Raw genomic sequence first — 8,712 nt, forward strand, 5'->3', positions numbered from 1 at the left:
TGTGCGGGGGGGGGGGGTGCCACCACCATGGAGGGAAGGGCTGGGGCTCCCCACAGCTCATGGCCTGCTGGCAGGTCACCCCTCAGCCACAGGAGAGGTGGGCAGGCTCTGTGGGGGAAAAAAAAGGATTAGGCCCTTCACCGCTTTTTTTTTTTTCAATGGAGCATGCCCGCGTGAACTGGAAGTGGGGGAAGGGGTAGGCCTGGTCCTTCTCTCCACAGTGGTGGCAGCCCCAGGGCTGACCAGGAGGGATGCTAGCTGCATGGGTGCTGCCCCAGCCTGCAGGTAGCATACACCAGATCCAACTCTTTCCTGAGCCCGTGCGCTAGAAGCCTGCTGGGCGCTGCTCCCTAGGCAGGCTCAGGGAAGGGCTGGATGCGGTGGGTGCTGCCTACAAGCTGGGACAGCATCTGCGCAGCTAGCACCTTGCCCAGGTGGCCCGAGGGGGTGCCGCCACTGTGGAGGGAAGGACTGGGCCCCCCACAGATCATGGGCTGCACGGTGGCAGCTTGTGCAAGCAGGCTCTGCTGGGGGGAAAAAAAAAGCAGAGGGGCCTGATCCTTTGCAGGGGTTTTCTGTGGAGACTGCCCATGGAAGCAGTACTAGCAATACTAGACCCAATCCTAACTAACACACAGGACCTGGTCCTAGAGGTATCTGTAGGTGAGCTGCTTTGTAATAGTGACCATAACATAATCACATTCAACGTCTTAGCAGGTGAGAGTGACCCAAAAAAATCTATCATGCCTATATGTAACTTCAGGAAATTACAAATAAAAGGGGAAACTACTTAGAAAGAAGTTAAATGAAGTAGTCAACAATGTAAAAGGTCTACAGGCAGCCTGGAAGCTGTTTTAAAATATTATATTTGAGGCTCAGGAAAAGTATATACCACATATCATAAAGGGTCCAATAAACCCCCTGTATGGTTTAATAATAGAGTTAAGGGCTGCATCCAGACATGCAGGGCCGTGAGCTTACAGCGGACAAATTGCCACAGTGAATGCCCCTGCATGTGTGCATCGCAGGACAAATTGTCTCCCAATGGGCAAACTGCCATTGCCCAGTTCCTCCCAGCTCTTCAGCCAGGGAGAGCTGGAGGCTAGGGCCAGCACCAGTGCTGGCCCCAACAGCCTTACCTGGTGGCCTGGAGCAGCAAAGGCACAGGTCTGGCAGCATTCAGGCCTGACCAGCAACTAGAACGTCTCCCTGGATGGCCCAGCATCTGCGTGTGCTGGTGCACACTTGCTGTGCATGCATTGTGCCACTTACATTGCCAGGGGGAATTTTTGCTACTGGGAAATCTTGGTAGCAAATTTGGCCTCGTGATGCAAATTTGTAGCTTGGGGCACATTTTAACATTCACCACGTGTGGTTTGTGGTGCCATAAACCACACACCCTTGCAAGTCTGGATGTGGCCAAGGAGGCTATCTAAGGCAAAAGGCATCCTTCAAATAATGGAAAGCATGTTCAAATGAGGAAAACAGGAACACTTATAAACTTGGATGGGTCAAATGTAAAAGCAAAAGAATGCAGGGCAAAAAAGAATTTGAGGAGAGTCTTGCAAAATATGCTTATATTAATAATGAAACTTTTTTAAAATACATCAGAAGCAGGAAGCCAGTGAGAGAATCAGTGGGACCATTAGATGACCAAGGTATGAAAGGTGCAGTTAGAAATGGTAGGGTCATAGCAGAGAAACTAAATGAATTCTTTGCATTGTTTTTTACTGCAGAAGATACTGGGAGAAATTTCCACATCAAGTCAGTCCTTCGTAGTAGATAGTTCTGAAGAACTGAATCACATTGGAGTGATAGCAGAAGTTTTAGAACAACCTGATAAATTAAATGCTAATAAGTTTCCAGGACTAGATGGGATTCACCCAAGAGTTCTGAAGGAATTCAAAGGTGAAATTGAAGAACTGTTGGCAATAGCACTGTAACCCGTCATTACAAATATCCTTTGTGCCAGAAGACTGGCAGGTTGCCAACACAGCACCTATCTTTAGAAAGGGCTCTAGAAGTGATCCTGGGAACTACAGACCAGTAGGTCTCATTTTAATCCCTGGCAAGTTGGTAGAATCTATAATAAAGAATAAAATCAGAAGTCACATAGACAAATATGATCTGCTGGAGAAGAGTCAGCATGGTTTTTGTCAAAGACAGGATACTGGACCATTATGTTCTTAGTCTTATATTAGGGGGCTGACCAAAACATAATCATAGTTTACTTGTTCACAGAGATGTAAGGTATATTTATAATACTTCTGTTTTACATGTTAGTGCTTTATACTCAGTAACTAGCATTTATCCCAAGGTTTTCTTTTACACAATAGTTAACAATTTGACAACTTCCATTTTTGGGTGCCCACCTTAACGCACTTTAAAGAGATCTGATTCATAGAAAGTGGTGAGCCACCTACCTGCTCTTTGAAAAACTAGATTATGGTGCATCTTAAATGAGGTTCCAGAAATGGAGGCACGCAGTTAATAAATTATTGTGGAAAGTCTTGGGCCTCCCTTCTTCTCCCTTAAGCAGTTTTGTATTAATTTAATAGTTTAAGCACGAGTCTCAAGGACCAAACCCCTTGATTGCTAATCCTGACTCTGACACAGATTCTTTACCACTATGTTCACTTTCTTCCCTTGAAAATAACTTGCTCACCTGTTAAACTCTCTATCTCAGTTTGCCCATTTGTAAAAAATGGGTATAATATCTCTTCAGGCCTCTCACTAGGGGTTAATGACTGTGTACTATTATTTCCTTTACATGTCCTCAACCTGCTTGTTTGTCTCCTTTGTGTCTTTTTCTGACCACAAGTTTTTTCAGGCAGGCAATTATTTTTCCATATGTTTATACATCATTTAATACAACTGGGCTGCGGAGTATCAATGTTATTTAACAGCAAAAATTGCAAGGCTTAATAGTTAATGCTTGTAAAGCTCAGCATAGATGTGTGGAGAAGAGGCTTTCAAGCGAAGTGGGTGTAAAATTCTAGTGATTAGTAGCATTTTATGCACCCTCAGCACAGGTATAAATAACTGCAGGAGGCACAAGGCAATAGAAAGTCTCTCTACTCCGTATCATCATTATTAGAGAGCGAGTGGAACAAGCTGTCTGTGGCAGGTCAGATTCTGCAGGCGAAGTCACTTTCAGCAGGAGAAAGTGACCATGGTCATGGTGTAATTAGAAGCAGGGTGACTGAGCAGCTGTGTTAACTCTTTAAAACAGAGCTTCCTGGAGAAACCCTTGAGCATTACCAAGCACAAGGGCTTGAATTTTTGCCAGCCCTATGTGAGTGGGGGAAGGAAATGTTTTCTTGAGGGGAAAAAAACCTACCCTATTAAAGCTTTCTGTTGCCAGGGGAGTGAAGGGAAAATTCAGGAAAACTCCTTTTTATGTTCTTTATGATGTTTACTCTGTTGCATGGTGCCAAGAGAAGGACGAGAAAGGCTACAGCATGATGCAGGGCTGCAAAAGCTGTGTGTACTTAATAAGGTGACATAAATGGTGTGTTTCTCTTTGCCCTCTACTGAGAGCTGTAGGGAAGAGCTGGCCTAAATAACAAAATGAGAAACGTTCATAGACTGACTGCTACTGCTCGTCAATCAGCTCCCTCGGGCCAAGCTCACTGCTCTGGCAGGAAGTACACAGCGGATGTTTAATGAAAAGCCTACTGCAGCTTATCTTCATGTGCAGGGGACTTCTTTGTGAACTCGTCTGCTTTGAAAGATATGTGGTCCACTATGCGGGTATTGTTGGCGCTCACTGTAAGCACAGCCGTCTGATTCATATAGAATCTGTGTGATATATTTGCCAAGGAAAGCTTCCCCACTATTTGCCCTGGTTCAGAATAAAGTTAGCAGAAGGTCGCTGAGGTTGTAAGATCTGCCTGTTATTGCATTTTACAGGAAGGAAGATTCGTTGTCTTAAGATCAGTTTATCAGCTGACTTTCCTGTGAAGAAGACAGAGGCTATTTTCCTGCATCTCACCACCCCCGTAATTCCCAAACCAACACGCTCAGTTTGAATCTCCTGTCAGCTCAGCTGTGTGCAGTTCTAAAACAGTTCAGTATTAAGCAAACAAATAAAAAGCCCTTGTGAGAGCTTTCAGAATCAACATCTCTTATCAAATTGCCCAATAAGACAAGCTAAACCTCATCTTTAATGCTGCCTGTCATCTCAGTCACTCCCTCCCTCTTGGTGTCAATGAACAATTAAATCTGTTGCAATGAAACAGACTTCTGTGATCACTGTGTAGAGAGATACAAGGACATTATAAGCAGCAGAAAGCGTAGCAGCCTTGTCTATTTGGAAAGTGATTTCTTTTCAGTTGCTAGTTTGAAACCCAAAGTTACTCTTAATTTTTGTTTTGTTTAAATGTTCTCTAAATAAGTTCTTTTCTCCATGAAACTGAAAAATCCTGATGCATAGGATGTTTGTTTGTTGTTCTTCCCTGAAGTCCCTGCCTTCATAAGGTTTTCATTGGGGAATGGTACGTCAGTTTCCTTTCTCTCGCTGTGACAAATACATTTCTGTGATCAGGAAACTGCAGATGTTACAGATTCACGAAGGCCTGGCTTATTAGCTAATGATTCTTAATCTTTGAAGGATTACATATCTCAAATAATGATATTCATTGATAAAGAGTTGAAGGGAATTGTTCTGGTTTTACAGTGGCAGCTTTAATTAATTACATCCACTTCCTATACATCCATAAAATTAAACTAGCCATCCAATGCTGATTACATTTCAAAAGAGCTGATTAATCTAACAAGAAACAGCACTCATCCAGAGAAACTCATTGACTTCAAATGAATCCTTATTTTGTGGGACAAAATATTAGAAATTTTGCATTACAGAGGGTGCATTTCTTTAAATAATCATTGATTTTTGGCAAGAGCAGTCTAGTAAAATTTTCATCCAGCCTTGCACTGCTTTGCTTTGCTTCTGTCTGCCTTGAAATCCTTTAGCCTCTAATACTCAGTGTCTTTGCCCTCTTGACTAGTACTGGAATCCAAAGAGGGGTTGAAAACTGGGTCACCATGGACCTGATGCTATTCCACTGAAGTCAATAGGACTTTTGTAGTTTACCTCAATGCAACCAGGATCAGCTTCATTTCAGCTCCTCCTGAGGCATTTTCATTAACTGAGAGGCAAATCCCCTAAAGACTTTCAGCATCTGTATCCTGCTGAAAATATTATATGCCCAGCTTTCAGTAGCCAAGTTTGGTTCTACTCATGCTATTTATATTGATGTATGAAGAAAGCTGTAGGTCATTTTTTACACATTAAATACCTTGTAAGGATTTTGAATACAATATAAAAATAAGGTTGCATCTAGTGCAACACCAGTTTTAAATGGCACTATCTTCTTAAACATGTCAGGAATATCATCTTATGTATTAGAAACAGTTGCATAAAAATTCCTACAATTCTGCCTATCAAAATATCTCCTGCATTTCCTATTAAATTAAATACGGCAATATTGAAGGAATGTTTGGGGGAAAATCCTCTTAATTAACATTACAGGATAAGTCTGTCACACCAAGATGTTTTTAAAGTGGCTGAGGTACATCAGAGCAATGTCATTTAAAAATGCTCTTTTTATCCTGAATGATTTATAAAAGCCTCAGTCATATTGAATTTAAAGTGGAATATTGCAGGCAGAATTTTAACAACACTAAAAGGGGAGGCAAAAAAAAGGAAGACTCCTTCTGTGCATTGTTGTTATCCAGATAGTCTTGGGTTTGAACTCTTTTAATTTGCCACTTGCCAGCCTTCATCTAAGAAGCAACCTCGTTTGGATTTCCACAAAGAATCTCATTCTTTTTCAATAAAAAGACCTGGCAGTAATTATTCTGGCACTAGATGAAGAGCTTGTTTATTTCATTGGGGATGGTTTATTTTGTCGTTGTCTACTTTAATGAAAGATCCATTAAAAATGACCCTGTGAAAGTTTGTGGCTAAGGCATATACACTTTTGGGAAGATATCCCAAAGGAGACATTCAGAAATGTAGAAATGACTACATAATGAGAAGGTGGCTTTTATAAAATTGCTTTTGTTTACACGCAGTAACCTAAATTCAAAATTGCATTAGATTATCAGTGAAATGAGTTACAGAGCCTCAGATAAGACTTGTAATGAAACCACCTGCTTTGGCTTTCAGTGGGTCACACAAAATAAATCAATTAGAAGATGGATGACACCAATAAGTTTCTAAAGAAATGTTATCTTCTTTCTGTGCAGATTTTTGACCAATTTATACAATTATGTCGCAGGAATATAATTCTTTAGTAAATTCTATAGGTTGGATCAAACATTTTTATAAACTTTAGAACTGTGAAACTTTGGAACTGTGAGAACATGGTATTATTTTTTCTCCCAGCTCTAGTTAAATTCTGTACACCTCTATCTACTTTCTGCATGTAGTTCAGATGCAAGAATTTTTTAAAAATCAACATGCAAAGTGAGGCAAGTAAATGAAGTCAATGATTGTCATATATATATATCAATCAGCTGAATATCAGCTGAAATATAAGAGTAAAAACGTTAATTGCAGAATGCATTTCTCATGCTTAGGTTCATAATGTATCTTTTTAACACGCACACACCAAAAACACAAAAGGAGAGAACTTTCTTGCCTTGGTCTGTTGCGACCATTAGAAAAGCTGAAAGGGGACTGAGAGCTCAGCCTTGGCCAGCACAAAGGCCAGGGAATGTGGCTGCTAACTATCATGGAAGGCAAAGATGTGTGAAAATAGATTTGCTTCCCATTAACCATAGTCCTTCTATATTTTTACCCAGGACCCTACTGTTTCCCCTGCTGTTCTGGACAGACAGACTGCACAGTCTCGCTATGGTTTCGTGTGTGTGTGTGTGTGTGTATATGTGTGTGTAGCTCAGGTATATATATCTGTGGTGTCTGAGAGCTGTGCAGGAGAGTATCAGATCGCCAAGTGAACTAAAATGTGATTTTGCTACTATTGCTGATTAAGAGGCAGCAGAAAATCAGTACTTGTTCCTCAGTTCTCCCCTTTGCTTTAGAAAAGAAACCATGTACACCTACCTGTCCTTTACCTAGCTCATTTTATGGCTGTGCTGGCATGTAGACCGAGGGTGGAAGTGAACGCTTTGCCCAAGCCCACTCTCAAGTCTGCCCATTTCCTACCCATCTCTGCAGGAGGGGAGATAGCAGGCCCACAGAGGCTGCTCTTCTGCTCCCCCTTCTTGCTGGTCTCTCCACAGGAGAAATGCAATCTTGTCCTTAAATTGCACTGTGCCTGTGAAGGGATTGAGTAGCATATATCAATTGTCCCCTAACTCCTTCCCCATTTTGGCTTGCCGTGTCCCTGGCTCATGAGGAGTTCAGTTCACATGACATTGGTGTGAAGGGAACAGAAGTTCTCCCCCTCCAAGAGCCCCTCATATCTCATTGCTGTGCGCATGTCATGGGGTTGGGGTTGGGGTTCTCAACACTGAATGGAAGAAAAGTGTAAGCCTTCATCCAGGGGGCAAGGCTTTTAAAACAGAAAAGGCCAGACACCATAGAGTTTGTTACTGAGAAGCACCTACCTTATGGGAAACCTTGTTCTCAAAATATTTTTTTCCTGTCTGATCCATGTTAACCACCTGATTTATTGCTCCACAGTAAAAAGCTTTAATAATAAAATATCTATAATCTTTGTTTGTTTTTCCTCAAAGAAAAATGCATAAGCAATTTACCCTTCTCCAGTACATATTGGGCTAAATCCATGTCTGGCCTCACTGCACTGGGGCCAGTAGAATGATGCCGAGGATGAATTTGACTTTGAAAAGTCACATGATTTCCCTCCTACTGCCTTCTGCATTCAGTAATTATCACAGGTTGTAAATGCAACTAACTGTACCTTAAGTCCTTCATATGCACCCCATAAGAATCAATCAAAAGGGGGATTTCTCAGAAAAGTTTTTCTTTTGCTCACATCATCCAAGAAAGAATAAAAGTGAGTTATATGTCAGTCTGATCATGCTATCCAAGATCAGGGTTTTGCTAAAACCTAAATAAAAGTTTTCTCACCAGTCTCTAGACCACTACGGGCACCTATACATGAGCAGTCAGGCTGCTCCAACACAATGTAATTATAGTGCATTGGAGCAGACTCAGTTAATTGATTGATTCTGCTGGAACATGGTAATAACCATGCTCCAGCAGACTCCTGTGTCTCATGTATCAGTGTCCCAGTGCTGAAAAAAGGTGGTAGGGGCACTTTAACTAAAGTTCATTTACAAGGCTTTAGTTAAAGTGCCCCTGCCGCCATTTTTCAGTGCAAGGACGCTGATGCAGAGGACACTCTGGGCACTTTAATTAAAACGGCTCTCAGAGTCGCTATAATTAAAGTGCCTTCCCCCCCACACACATACTCCTGGAGCATGTGTATGAACACCCTATATGAGCAAATGTGCACTTCTGTACCTCTCTCAAAATATTTTACAAACATAGATTTCATAGACATGAGGGCTGGAAGGGACCTCGGAAGATCATCGAGTCCAGCCCCCGAACAAAGGGCAGGAAGTCAGCTGGCGTCATAGGATCCCAGCAAGATAAGCATCCAATTTGTTCTTGAAGGTGTGCAATGTGGGTGCTTGAACCACCTCTGATGGCAGGCTGTTCCAGACCTTGGGGGCTCAGACAGTAAAGAAATTCTTCCTTATGTCCAGCCTGAAACA

The sequence above is a fragment of the Gavialis gangeticus genome, unplaced genomic scaffold, assembly GCF_001723915.1.
Source record: "Gavialis gangeticus isolate Ggan-Ray unplaced genomic scaffold, GavGan_comp1, whole genome shotgun sequence".
Taxonomy (NCBI): Eukaryota; Metazoa; Chordata; order Crocodylia; family Gavialidae; genus Gavialis; species Gavialis gangeticus.